The following is a 15,808-nucleotide window of genomic DNA, read 5'->3' on the forward strand; positions in this document are numbered from 1 at the left end:
ATTTTCTAGTTTATTTGCATAGAGGTGTTTATAGTATTCTCTGATGGTAGATTGTATTTCTGTGGTATCAATGGTGATATCCCCTTTTTCATTTTTTATTGCGTCTATTTGATTCTTCTCTCTTTTCTTCTTTATTAGCCTTGCTAGCGGTCTATCAATTTTGGTGATCTTTTCAAAAAACCAGCTCCTGTGTTCATTAATTTTTTGAAGGGTTTTTTGTGTCTCTATTGCCTTCAGTTCTGCTCTGATTTTAGTTATTTCTTGCCTTTTGCTAGCTTTTGAATGTGTTTGCTCTTGCTTTTCTAGTTCTTTTAATTGTGATGTTAGAGTGTCAATTTTGGATCTTTCCTGCTTTCTCTTGTGGGCATTTAGTGCTATAAATTTCCCTCTACACACTGCTTTGAACGTGTCCCAGAGATTCTGGTATGTTGTGTCTTTGTTCTCGTTGGTTTCCAAGAACATCTTTATTTCTGCCTTCATTTCATTATGTACCCAATAGTCATTCAGGAGCAGGTTGTTCAGTTTCCATGTAGTTGAGCGGTTTTGAGTGAGTTTCTTAATCCTGAGTTCTAGTTTGATTGCACTGTGGTCTGAGAGACAGTTTGTTATAATTTCTGTTCTTTTACATTTGCTGAGGAGAGCTTTACTTCCAACCGTGTGGTCAATTTTGGAATCGGTGTGGTGTGGTGCTGAAAAAAAATGTATATTCTGTTGATTTGGGGTGGAGAGTTCTGTAGATGTCTATTAGGTCCACTTTGTGTAGAGCTGAGTTCAATTCCTGGATATCCTTGTTAACTTTCTGTCTTGTTGATCTGTCTAATGTTGACAGTGGGGTGTTAAAATCTCCCATTATTATTGTGTGGGAGTTTAAGTCCCTTTGTAGGTCACTCAGGACTTGCTTTATGAATCTGGGTGCTCCTGTGTTGGGTGCATATATATTTAGGATAGTTAGCTCTTCTTGTTGAATTGATCCCTTTACCATTATGTAATGGCCTTCTTTGTCTCTTTTGATCTTTGTTGGTTTAAAGTCTATTTTATCAGAGACTAGGATTGCAACCCCTGCCGTTTTTTGTTTTCCATTTGCTTGATAGATCTTCCTCCATCCCTTTATTTTGATTCTATGTGTGTCTCTGCACGTGAGATGGGTTTCCTGAATACAGCACACTGATGGGTCCTGACTCCTTATCCAGTTAGTTTGCCAGTCTGTGTCTTTTAATTGGAACATTTAGCCCATTTACATTTAACGTTAATATTGTTATGTGTGAATCTGATCCTGTCATTATGATGTTAGTTGGTTATTTTGCTCATTAGTTGATGCAGTTTCTTCCTAGCCTCGATGGTCTTTACAATTTGGCATGTTTTTGCCGTGGCTGGTACCGGTTGTTCCTTTCCATGTTTAGTGCTTCCTTCAGGAGCTCTTTTAGGGCAGGCCTGGTGGTGACAAAATCACTCAGCATTTGCTTGTCTGTAAAGTATTTTATTTCTCCTTCACTTATGAAGCTTACTTACTTGTTCACTTTTGACAAAAAAAAAAAAAAAAAAAGCTTTCAGTCTTTGTTCACATCTTTATTCCCACAGTAAACACTGTGCCTAGAAAATAGTACATGTGCAATACATATTTGTTGAAATAATTAATGTTTAGATATAGGAGAATAAATTTAAATGTTGTAAGTAATGGTGTTTATAGAAAGATTCAACAATGTAAAGGTTAAATTAATTTTCAAGTTTTGAGATCCAAATAAGAATTAGCAACTAAGACTCTTCTTGACTAAATTAGAGTCAGGCTCTCCTTAGTGCTCTTTTTGAGGCCTTGACTTTGGGCTCTGTCCTTAGCCCACTTAGTCCAGTTTCAGCAAGAGTGCTAGGTCGATTTAGCAAAAATCCCTCACCCTTGATACTGACCAAATTCTAATACAGACCCTAGTATTTATGGCTACTTGGTATAGGACAGGCTGGTATCATTTGTGGGGAAACATATATATATATAAAATCATGTTTTTAAAAGTTAATATTCCTTGGGTAAAAAAAAACAAATCTAGATTGCTACCTCCTACACACAACAAAAATTTCAGTTGGAAGGAGCAAATTTAATACATCACCACTATAGGAAATAAATTCAAATGTGTTTACTTACAGATCCTGAGGAAGGAGGGTGTAATTAGCTGGGAGGGCAGTCCTCCATTTCTGGGTCACTCAAAGCAGGAATGAAGAGTCAGCAGGCAGAAGGAGAGAGAAAGAGCACTCATGAGCACATGCACATAGCAACTAGCAGTATACATAAGGGAATAAGGCATTGGTCACTTTAAATTTGGGGGCAAATTCCTGAAAGCTTAAAGTCCCTTTAAAGGAAATGGAAATCTGATTGCTCAGTCTGCTAGGTGAGACAGATGCCCCTAAGTTCTTATCTCTGGCCACTGTCTTGAACCATGGGTGGGGTGTAGAACTATAAACTGTCAAGGGTGACTGAGCCCTGCTTCTGATATGAGAAGCACTTTTGAACTTGCATTAAAAAATGGATGCAGAGACAACATAAAAGAATTTACTATAGGTGCCAAAGAAGCCAGGGATCCTTTGAGATGGGCCTCATTTAGGATTCTGAATATTACCTGGCCCCTAAACACCCCCCAGCTTAACATGGAGCAATGATTATACTTTAATTATCTGTGTATCTACATCAAATCAAATTTTATGCTATATATTGAATGTTTTGTGTCCCCTCACCCCAAATTCACAAGCTAATCCCACCCCCCAAAGTGATGATGTTAGGAGGTGGAGTGATTACATCATGAGGGTGATACTCTCACGGGCAGGATTAGCGCCCTTGTAAAAGAGGCCTGAGAGAGGCCCATGACCCAATTGCCATGGAAGATTAGAGTGAAGAGGCGACTGTCTATGAGGATGTGGTCCCTTAGCAGATGACATATCTTCTGGCTGGTTGATCTTAGACTTTTCACCCCTAGAACGGTGAGAAATAAATTTCTGTTGTTTATAAACCACCTAGTCTCTGGTATTTTGTTTCAGCAGCTGGAACAGACTAAAACACCTTGAATCAAATAGTCTTCACAAACCTACATGTTTTCCCTTTTTTAAAAGCATACGACTAACCAATAGAATAATCACATGGCCCTTTGTAGGAAGTCGGGGACTCACTACTGCAAATGCTCCCTGTGGTGCCCCATAGTCTTTTCGCCTGAGGTCTCAACCTCTCCTTCAGTCACTGGTTTCTGAGAACAGGTTCAGTTCAGAAAAGTGGGTAAGGGACATGTGAAATGTGAGTTAGCTTGGGAGGGCTTGCCTCAACCTTCTGCTCATCCATTCTTGATATTTTCTTTATATATATAGAATATATATATGCAGAATCAATATATATTGAAAATACATAATCTAGATATATAGAAATGATCAATAATAGATGAGCAGAAGGCTGTGATAAGCCTTGTGTTTCTGTATGTGCTTGTGTGCATGTACACATGTTTAAATGTACATGTGTTCTAGGCATATGAATGTATACAGGTACATATTCCTATGTACATATATAGAAAAGATCAAGAACATATTTGTGTACATATATATGTGTATGCCTGAAGACAAATATATAGAGATGTAGAAAGGTACAAATATATAGATATAGATGATATAGGTAGATTGAGATATATTGATACAGATATTATTGCTGGCTTCCAAAATACTTTGCCTGTATGAATATTATATTCTCTATGTAAGTTCCAAAGATCCCTGTAAGTCAGGGCTTCCTTGCTGCCATTCATACATGCTACTTATAATTACATCCACATTGTTTTGACAGTTAAATGCTCCTACTTGGCTCAATATTTCTGAAATCCTGTTATCTCTGTTGTTACTAGAATGCCCAATTGTTTTACACCATTTCTTTTCATTACCACAGCCCACAGAAGATGACAACCTCTTAGCTTCTCAATAATGCTTGTGCCTTTGTTATCAGGGCATTTCTCACTGACTTGGTAAATGGAATGCCCTCCAGTTTTCCTATAGAATATAATGAGCTTGGCACATTTTGGTCCTATATAGTACACCTATTCTAGCACACAGACTTCTCTGAGCTTTTTCTCTTCCTCCAAAGGGCATAGCAGATCTGGCATCATTTAATATGTGCTGTCACTTTTATACAGCCTCCAGGATCCATCCAGTTAGTGTATTACAACATTCTCCCGGGTCCTTTGCCGAGCCGTTAAATACTATGTCACAGAAAGGAGCCCCCGTATGTTTAACTCACAATTCAGGAAAAAATCTCAACATAACTCAAATGGGGAACAAACTTTCTCTCATCTAGGAGGAAGTGTTTTTCATCTGTTTGTTTGATCCAGGCCACTTGAGATCTATTACTGGACTTGTTCTCCCAGTTTCTGCTGGTAATGTTAGCTAGTACCTACAGTTTCTTTAGTATATTTCCCCTTTCTACCTTTAATAGGAACAGAAATCCTCCAGGTAAATTATGCAATTATGCTGAGATTTCCCCTAGCTGTAGGAACCTGGAGGTTAAAGTTTCTGAAGTACATATACCTAGTATCCCTACCCCAAATCTCACATCTGACCACTTTCCTGTCAGGTCTCTGACTTTCTTGGGCTAAATAATTAGGTTTCTTTGAAATCCTGCCACTCCTAAAATTAATATTCAGCTCTGTCTGCTATCCAGATGTAGGAGAGAAGTCTTTTGCAATGCTGCCAAGGAAGCACTCTCACACTTCGCATGAAAATATGCAAGTCTAAAATAACATACAAATAATAAAATGTTGAGTAAAACTAAAAACACTGATGTTTATCATTTGCAGAGACATAAGAAAAAGGAATTCATATGCTTTGTTATAAATTATATATTAAAAATATAAATTGGTAAAACACTTGAATAGAAACATGGAGCTAAGTAATGTGTTAGCTTTGATTATTATTCAGCAAATATTATTTCCCCCTTTCCTTCTAACCTCCAAAGAAAGAGTGTCTTTCACCATGAATTTGGTATTGAGCTTGACCAGTGAATTTCTGTAGTCAATAAGATGCTAGCAAATGTGACAAAATGAGACATGAGCAGAGACTTTCAATGTGCTTCCCTCTAGTGTTCCTTCCTTTTATCATAAGAAGAACATGCCTTAGGTAGCTGCTGATTCAACAAGGATAAAAGACATATGAGGATGACTTTGACCCAACCCGCAGTTTAAAGCAAAGCCCAGCCAAATGATTACCTGAACATCAACCAAGTCGCAGACATATAAGCAGAAAGTAAATGTCTTCTCCTACATGCCACTAAATTTTGCAGTGAATTTGTTATACATCATTATTGTGGTAATGGATGATTGATACAACTTCTTAAATGGAGCATGGTTGTATTCTATGACCCAGGAATTTGATGCATTATGATAAAAGAAAAACTTCAGCTGAATTAAATTTAAAGGAGTTTAATTGAACTATGAACAATTAGCAAATTAGGCAGCCCCCATAATCACAGCAGATTAACATAGACTCCAGTGCAGAAGATTTATAGACAAAAAAAAGGGAAATGACATACAGAAATTGGAAGTGAAATACAGAATGGCAGGGTTGGCTACAGCTCAGCATATGACTTATTGGAACACAGTTTCAACACTCAGCAGTGTATGAATGGTTGAAGCACGGCCACTGGGATTGGCCAAGACTTAGCTATTGTTACAGGTGCATACTCCTAAGTTAGGTTGTCAATGTTGTCTGACTGTTAAGCTAGGTTACAGTTCATCCACAAAGACTCAAATATAGAAGTACGAAGTTCTTCTCAGGCCGTATTTAGTTGGCTTTAACAATGTCTATCCTGGACAATTTCTCATACATGTGTGTAAGGAGATATGTAAAATTATGTTCATGGCAGTACTATCTGTACTGCAGAAACTGCCTCACTTGCATTTTTAACATTTTTTAGGCCGCGTTGTCTTTTGAAATATGTGAGCCACCCAGCGTTAACTTAGAAGGTTTTAACATTGTCTTGACCCTGGGTAATGTGACCATAAATTTTTTTTTTTTTTTGTCTTTCAGCCTCATAAGTCAATGCTGTCAACTATACTTTTAAAAATTGATAGTTATGTCATGAATTCATAAATCTAGCCACATTTTAGTATTTCCATAACTTTATGACATGCTGTAAATGTTATTTGAGCAATTTCTGATGTGGTCTCCTGTATAATCAATGAGTTTCCTCTTCCTTTTTCTGGATATAGCATATTTTTGAATCATTAATACTGAACTCATGGCCAACTGCACTTTGTTCAGCTCATGCAAAACATGTGTTTTCTTTATAAGGCACACCACTGCCTTCTTGTGCTTAAAAAAACTAGACAGCCAGTCTGTCCATTACCATGCCTAAGAGCCATTTTTGGCCAAGCACGGTGGCTCACACCTGTAATCCCAGGACTTTGGGAAGCTGAGGTGGGTGGATCACGAAGTCAAGAGATCGAGACCATTCCGTCCAACATGGTGAAACCCTGTCTCTACTAAAAATACAAAAATTAGCCGGGCCTGGTGGCGCATGCCTGTAGTCCCAGCTACTCAGGAGGCTGAGACAGGAGAATTGCTTGAACCCGGCGGGGCAGAGGTTGCAGTGAGCCAAGATTGCACCACTACACTCCAGCCTGAGTTGACTGAGTGAGACTCCATCAAAAAAAAAAAAAAAAAAAAAAGAACAAAAATGCAAAAAATGTGCTAAGAAATAAACTGTAAAATGACACATATTTATAGTATGAGAACCAAATAAAGAAAGTAGAATGAGTGTCATCTTGTTCAGCCTCAACTAGAAACAGACACATTGGGTAATTAAAATTTCTTGTGCTTCTGTGCAATTCTATGAGTGACCGTGAAGGTCTAGTGTGTATCAATTGTGACATTACAAATACATTTCAGCAAGAGGACAAATTCACAAATATGTGATCTGTGGAAATAATAAGGATTGGCTATATTTAATTACACTAAAATGCAAATATATGAATGGAATGATATCCAAAAACTTCAGGATAGTGCTTAAGTCTAGCAAGGAAGGAGGTAAAAAGGATGTTTATGTGGGTCTTAGATTTATCTGTAACATTTCATTTGTTAACAGAAAAAAAAATTTCAAACAAATGTTGCAAAATGCTGTCTTTATATTCTCTGATAAGTATAATTGTCTTTGTACTCCTTTCTATAGTTTTAAAATATTTGAAATACTTTTAATATTGTATATTAAATTTTAAGGACATTTACAAATTCTATTTGCAAAAACTTTTAAAAAATAATAAAAAGTTTCATGGGAAGTGGAAATTTGGGCCATATTGTCAGTTTTGGCACAGAAGGGAGATTTTGAAATATCTATTGTTTCAAGCACAAATCTGACTAGTGAAGTTACAGAGGCTGAGATCTACACTGACTACTAAAAGGGTCTCTTCCAATATATTTAGAAAATGGTTTAATTGCTATAATTTTCAATATATATTTGACTGTGAGATATTAACATTCTTAATATTCAGTGACTTAAAAATTTAAATCTATTAAAGTATCCTAAGAAGTCCTATAAGGCAATCTCCAATTATTGATAGCATGCTCTTCATACATATCCCCAATAATTTTGACCAACTCTGAAATGGTGACCTCCTATTCTTTAAAAACATCAATTTCTTTCTTTCCTGCATATACTGTCCAAATAGAATGCCTGCTATTTTCTTGGACAAGTAGAAACCCACTATTACTGATTAAATACTCTGAGGACCAGGATGTTTTTAGTTACCATTTTTTTCCATACAGATGATTGCCATTCTTTATTATAAACTCTCTGAGGAAAAATTGCTTATTTTTTTTATCATTATACCAAACCTATCTGGACCTTGGCCACTGTGGCTAGAAATAATATTTATAGCCCAAGCTACACAAGTTCAATAAAGACTATGATTACTGTCAGCACTCAAAAACTGCATCTTCTAGCTGTAGTGTAGTATCAAACATGGGAGGAACATTGCTTAAATGAAGCAGTGAGAAATTTCAAAAGGTGTAAAACAGATTCTCATCATCCTCCTTATTTCTTAAGCATTATTTATAACCATATTGAGACCAATTTGTATGAGTCTTTGTTAATAGAGAAAACAAATATTTGTTTTTATCTATTTGTTTTTAAGTAACGAATCAGCATAAGTTATTTGCATGCAGGTCATTATGTATTGATAATTGTATCGAAAGAAATTTGGCCTCACTCAAAGAGACATCTGACATTTTTTTCTGGCTCCCAGGAGGTAAAGTCTGAAGCATTGGAATTTCCGCAGTGCTAAGAGTTTCCATATTATTTCTGATGAATTGCTCACACTATACCTAATAGTTGATGTTAACAGAGTGACTCGGGGGGGGGCGCTGGCCACACATGCTAGTTAGAGTAGGGGCTGGCCATGCCAGAAAGACTAACCAAAGGAAAGAAGTAGATTGCGCCTTTTGGTCATGCGATGTCATTCCACCTCTGGGAAGGGAGGGAGATGAAGACTGAGTTCAATTATGTGAACAATATAATCAATCAATCATACTTAAGTAATGAAGTCACAATAAAAACTCTGAAGACTGAAGCTTGTATTGGCTTCCTGTATTGGCAGTGTGCTATGCTAATTGTCACATACTAATACTGGAGCATAACGTGTCCTGAAGATAAAGAAGGCTTTCTGTTTGGGACTTTCCCAGACTCTGTGCTCTGTGTTTCTTTCCTTAGCTAATTTTAACGAATCTTTTCTTGTAATGAACATGACTATAAATATAATAGCTTTCTGTGAGATCTGTGAGTGTTTAGTGTGAATTATTGAAACTGAGGGCATACTTGGTTGTCTGCAGAACTGTCTCCTTACCTCACAGTTTGGCAAACTTTGAAATAATGATATATTGTTTTGTAGAAGTAGGTTTAAGCTGAACAGAAAGCTAACGTTTTAGTTTTCTGACAATTGGGAGAGAAGGGCTACAGATCAACTATTCCAAACCAAAATACATCTTGTTATGTATTTTTAAATATTTCATAAGTTTATAAGTAGTGTATTTATTTATAATAAGACATCTTATTTACATTCCTTTGTGTATATTTCCCAAAAGTACATCCAGAATTATTGTAAAATAATGTTGCCCAAAGTGATACACTCTCTACATGAATATATTATGCATATTTTGTTTAAGCTGAGACAACATTGGATTATCCCTGACTTAAAAATCTTTCTGAGTAAAACAATTTCAGCAATGTTGAGTGGAAAGAACTTGAGTGTCAATTGCTCATTCCTTTATATGTATGGGAACAGAGTCAAAACAATCATCTACAAATAATCAAAGCTTGTTTTCTACCTATGTACTAAGCTCACCTCAGACTGAAGAAGAAACACTTCCATTGTGGTACATATCCTAGCAAGGCATCTTGTCTTAACTTAAAAACAAAACAAAATAGTGTGGAGTAGCAGAAGTTGGAGATTCTGTGGGAGGATAAAAAAGGGGTGAGGGATGAGAAATTACATAATGCATGTAATGTACATTATCCAGGTGCTGATTACATTAGAAGCCCATACACTAAAACCCAATATATCCATGTAATAAAACTATGCTTGTATGCCTTAAATGTATACAAAAATAAATAAATATCATGATAGCCAACCTACTTTCAGTTTGATTGCTTGTTCAAATGTACATATCTGTGCAACTGGTAGTATGGAATAATTGTTTCCACATATCTATGAGTGAGTATGATTTTGAGCTACCAAAAATCAAATAAAATTTCAGTTAATAAAATAATTATCATTTTTTATTTTTCATTATTCCTATTTTATAAAACACATGTATCACAACTGTCTTTTTGGTATTTTAAAATACTTCCTAGATCAAGCCATACTCACAAAGACTAAGACACTGTAACAGAGACTACTTATTCTCTGCTAATCATTCTACCCAGTCACCACAACAAAAAAGAAAAAGAAAAAAACAAAACAACCCTGGTTATTATCTGGACACATCACCCCCAAAGATAAATATTATATTTCTTATTCCTTTAGCTCTAGATGTGGCTGTGTGATAGAGGCTTCTAGAGGGTTAAGGACATGAATAGACAGTTCTCCAAAGAAGATATACAAATGGCCAACAAATAAATGAAAAAATCCTCAACATCACTAATGATCAGGGAAACTCAAATCAAAACCACAATGTGATACTACCTTACTCCTGCAAGAATGGCTATAATCAAAGAATAAAAAAAAAAAAGTAGATGTTGGCATGGATGCAGCAATCATAGAACACTTCTACACTGCTGGTGGGAATGTAAACTAGTACAGCTGCTATGGAAAACAGTGTTGAGAGTCCTTAAAGAAGTAAAAATACAACTACAATTTGATCCAGCAATCCTACTCCTGGGTATCTGTTACATGCGAGAAATGCGCGCGGGGCGAGGAAAACGTGCACACGCAATACCTTTAAGGGTAAACAACCTTTATCCCATGTAATGGCAATGCGGATATAATAAGCAAATGATATAATCAGCAGATGATATAATAAGCAGATTGAGATAATAAGCAGGTTGATACAATAAGCAAATTGTAATAGGAAGGGGAGAAGGGAAAAGATATTTACATTCACCAGACTATGGAGGATTCACCACCAGATTGAGAAGCAACAGCCTAGGCTCCAGAGTCAGAAGGAACAGCCTGGGCTCCACAGTCGGCCACTCGTCCGTGCACAGACGAAGAGAGGTCTCATGAAGCTTTGGCACAGTCTGGGACCCTAGCTCTTTTTGTAACAAGTTTTTTTGGCATGAGGCCCAGTCATGAGGGCCCTTCCCCACTGAGCTAAAGGAACACAAAAAGGTCAACTTGTTTTTTGCGATTCTCTATTGTTTTTCAATAACTAACGTATAGGAATAGCTTGAAGTAGAGATTTCTCGGAAACAGAGCTGGATGAAGCCTCAAGGGGCTAACACAACCAGTTCCAGGACTTGGTAACCATTGTTTGTGTCCATGTTCAATTGAGTTCAAATTTAATGTTTAACTTTTCCTCCACAGTATCTACCCAGAGAAAAAGAAGTCATCATTCAAAAAAGATACTTGCACACGCATCTTTGTAGTAGCAGAATTCACAATTGCAAAATCGTGGAGTCAACCCAAATGCCCATCAATCAATGAGTGAATAAAGAAATTCTGAGATATGTATGATGGAATACTACTCAGCTATAAAAAAGAATGAATAGACAGCATTTGCAATAACCTGGGTGAGATTGCAGATTATTATTCTAAGTAAAGTAACTCAGGAATCGAAAGCCAAACATTGTATGTTCTCACTGATATGTGGGAGCTAAGCTATGAGGATGTAAAGGCTTAAGAACGACACAATGGACTTTGCGGACTTGTGGGGAAGAGTTGCGGGGTAAAGGAAAAATACAATAAATGTGGTGCGGTGTATACTGCTCAGGTGATGGGTGCACCAGGATCTCATGAATCACCACTAAAGAACTTACTCATGTAACCAAATACCACTGGTACCCCAATAACTTATGGAAAAATAAAATAAAATTTAAAAAAATAAAGAAGAGGACAGTTATCTTGGCACACAAGGACACAAGCATGCAGTCAACGACAGGACTAAGATGTTGCCATCTTACCTGAACGTCTTTAATCATATGGTTTCCAAAGATACTCCAGTAATTTAGAGGAGATGAGGAACTGGGATGGAGCTGAGCATGGTCTGTAAGGAAAGAACCACAGTCTTCAGACGCAACCTACATCTAGGCAAGATCTCTAGCTTTTATTAGTTATATATAACCCCCAAACTAAGTTGTCAAAGAATCACTTTCACAGAAAATCCTTCTTGGCTTGCAAAAGCCAGTCGTTTAGTCCCTAAAGTTACCAAGAATAACACTCCCAGTCCCCCCAGCACCCACCCTACCACCATACCCACAATAATTGCATCAGCAGGATGCTGGCTAGGAATTTTGCAGTCCCCATAAAGAGCTTTCTTAACACAGTTAACTTAAGACACGACCATGAAAAATCGATAAAGAAGAACTTCCCAGGGAGTTATGGCTTGCCAGGTAAGCTAGCCAAATAATTTGTACTTTATAATTCATATATGGTAATGTGTCCGGAATTGGTGGGTTCTTGGTCTCACTGACTTCAAGAATGAAGCTGCGGACCCTCGAGGTGAGTATTACAGCTCTTAAGGTGGCGCATCTGGAGTTGTTCGTTCCTTCTGATGTTCGGATGCATTTGGAGTTTCTTCCTTCTTGTGGGTTCGTGGTCTCGCTGACTCAGGACTGAAGCTGCAGACCTTCGTGAGTGTTACAGCTCTTAAGGCAGCACGTCTGGAGTTGTTCGTTCCTCCCAGTGGGCTCGTGGTCTCGCTGGCTTCAGGAGTGAAGCTGCAGACCTTCGCGGTGTTACAGCTCATAAAAGCAGTGTGGACCCAAAGAGTGAGCAGCAGCAAGATTTATTGCAAAGAGTGAAAGAACGAAGCTTCCACAGTGTGGAAGGGGACCCTAGTGGGTTGCCGCTGCTGGCTCGGGCAGCCTGCTTTTATTCTCTTATCTGGCCCCACCCACGTCCTGCTGATTGGTAGAGCCCAGTGGTCTGTTCTGACAGGGTGCTGATTGGTGGGTTTACCATCCCTGCGCTAGACATAAAAGTTCTCCACGTCCCCATCAGATCAGTTAGATACAGAGTATCCACACAAAGGTTCTCCAAGGCCCCACCAGAGCAGCTAGATACAGAGTGTCGATTGGTGCACTCACAAACCCTGAGCTAGACACAGGGTGCTGATTGGTGTGTCTGCAAACCTTGAGCTAGATACAGAGTGCCGATTGGTGTATTTACAATCCCTGAGCGAGACATAAAGGTTCTCCACATCTCCACCAGACTCAGGAGCCCAGCTGGCTTCAGCCAGTGGATCCTGCACCAGGGCTGCAGGTGGAGCTGCCTGCCGGTCCCGCACCGTGCGCTCGCACTCCTCAGCCCTTGGGTGGTCAATGGGACTGGGCGCTGTGAGCAGGGAGTGGCGCTCGTTGGGGAGGCTTCAGCTGCACAGGAGCCGATGGAGGGGGTGGGAGGCTCAGGCATGGCAGGCTGCAGGTCCCGAGCCCTGCCCCGTGGGAAGGCAGCTAAGGCCCGGTGAGAAATCGAGTGCAGCGCTGGTGGGCTGGCACTGCTGGGGGACCCGGTACACCCTCCGCAGCCGCTGGCCTGGGTGCTAAGTCCCTCATTGCCCGGGGCCCGCAGGGCCGGCTGGCTGCTCCGAGTGAGGGGCCCGCCAAGCCCCCGCCCACCCGGAACTCCAGCTGACCGGCAAGCACCGCGCGCAGCCCCGGTTCCCGGTTCCCGGTTCCGGCTCGCGCGTCTCACTCCACACCTCCCTGCAAGCTGAGGAAGCCGGCTCCCGCCTTGGCGAACCCAGAAAAGGGCTCCCACAGTGCAGCGGTGGGCTGAAGGGCTCCTCAAGTGCCACCAAGAGCCCAGACAGAGGAGGCGCCGAGAGCAAGTGAGGGCTGTGAGGACTGCCAGCATGCTGTCACCTCTCAGTAAGATTTGATCGTTGCTATAGACATGTAAGTACTATATGTTTCTCATTATACTTTTTCCCAAATGAGAATATCATGATTATTTTGTGTATTCATGCATTCGGGGATGGGCAAACTATGCCCCAAGGACAAATCTGACTTGTTGGGTTGTGTGTGTGTGTGTGTGTGTATGTATGTGTAAGTACAGCTTTATTGGAACGTAGCCATGCCCATTCATTTTGTCTCTGGCTGCTTTCACCCTTGAGTGGCTATTAAATAATTATAACAGAGACAACATGGCCTGCAGAGCTTAAACTATTTACCATCTGGCCCTTTACAAAAAAAGTTTGGTGATCCCTCGTCTACATTATCATTTTATATTGAGCATGTTAAGACCAAATTAGTTGTTTCTGGACTAATGGCAGCTATATCATACTGAAAGGAAAAGATTGCACATTGACTAGAGTGTCAGAGAAAAATCCATTTTTTCTCCTTCCTATAAAAAGCAAAAAACCTACATAGTTATCTACACTGCGTGTTGTTGGACCCTTGAAAAATGTAATTTTCTTTAATTACCCTTTTTAGTAATAACATCTATTTATATGAAGGATTCTTGTAATAAATAGTACTATGAGCTTTTTATTGTATATTATAAGGATATTATTGAGTTTTTAAATTCATTATATTATATCATACTATACATTCATTTCTCCCAAGAGAAATGATCGTGGTGCCTAATGATGTTAAAAATATTCTCAGAAGTTTGTTTTTATCTCATGAATATAATAAATTGTGTAAATGATACTAACTTTGCCCTTTTTTCAAATTAAAATTTAAATGATAAATTTATACTTCACTTTTGGTGAATTGGTAAATTCTGAAATTGAAAACCACTCCAAAAGTCCATGATATAGTAATTTTTATTATTGTTGAAACTGCTGAAATATATGTCATTAGGCTGAGAGAGGCTAAAGAATGTCCAGAGCTAGAGAGGAAGCCTACCCTACCACCTAGCATCCAGCTTTCAATCCAGTTTTCTTCTTGTATTTACATAGGCAATAACTTATAAAAATAAAAATAAAATTGTATTTTTACAGGTGAAAAGAAAGCACTTGATAATGCTTTGAATATAAAACAAAGGGGCCTAAAATGGTCCTTATTTAGAACATTTAAAAAAGAAACTAAAAGTAGAATAGCAAATTCTCAAAACTGCCCAGATTTATGGCATTCAAAAACATATATAGTCATTCAATAAAATAAATTTGTGAAGTTTTATCACCACTGCAAAAGTTGCTCAATAATAGTGATAGAATTTTAGTAAAATTTGGAAAGGCCGGTAACTGGTCCTTTGAAGTTGTGTAGCCCCAGGAAACAAGGCATTATTTTAAAAAGTTCTTTGCCCTTGTGAAAGCACAAGAGAGAAAAAGAGCATTAATGTTTCTTCTTGACTGCAGAAAAATACTTAGAAAAGAAGGGGTATAACCAGAACGAGAGAGTGCAACAGTGATGAAACTCACTTAGTTTTAAAGCAAGATGCCTCTGAAAGGGGAGTATCATGGTTAAATGCAGCCAAGCACATACTGATTCCTCCATTGTGGCAACGTGGGATGTTTGAGCTCTGCCTAATCTATAGTCGTGCTAATCAAAAGTCATGACAAAAAAACAGAGAAATCTTATTCTTCCGTTGGGTATCCCATTAAAATACTTGCATCATGGCACAACTTATTTTAACATGATTTCACAGTTATATGTGTGTTAAAGTGGCAATTCACAAATGTAAGTTTTTGAAGAGACTGGTTTTCCTTAGAAATGTCAGCATTCTACTCAGGTTGCTTTTGCCAAAGTCACCTAAATTGAAAAGATCCCTCACTCACTGGCATAGCTTCTCCACATCCAGTCTTTAAATGGTTCCATTTCAACAGTCTCACTGAAATCCAGCTGGCTCATATCCTGATTATAATAAAAATCCAAAGTGTTGCTAATTGGCTAGAGAACGGAATTTGAAATTCTAACAGGAAGTATTTCCTCAGCCTCGATTGAGAAAAACAGTGAACAGATGGTCAAGGTGATGCACATTCGTGTGCCCTCAAAGATTTCTTTCCAATTCTTATGTCAAAATAAGGCTTAATAAAATAAATAAATAAATAAATAAATAAATAAAAGGAAGCTCATTTCTAACCTCTGGTTTAAAGTGTTCATTGTTAACTCCTATTATAATTTAAGTTTTTTAACGGATTCACTCCCCCTTGCCTGCCTGTAGTTTAGATTACTGCATGAACTTCCAATTCTACCACAAGCAGA

Source organism: Nomascus leucogenys, chromosome 1a (assembly GCF_006542625.1).
Source record: "Nomascus leucogenys isolate Asia chromosome 1a, Asia_NLE_v1, whole genome shotgun sequence".
NCBI lineage: Eukaryota > Metazoa > Chordata > Mammalia > Primates > Hylobatidae > Nomascus > Nomascus leucogenys.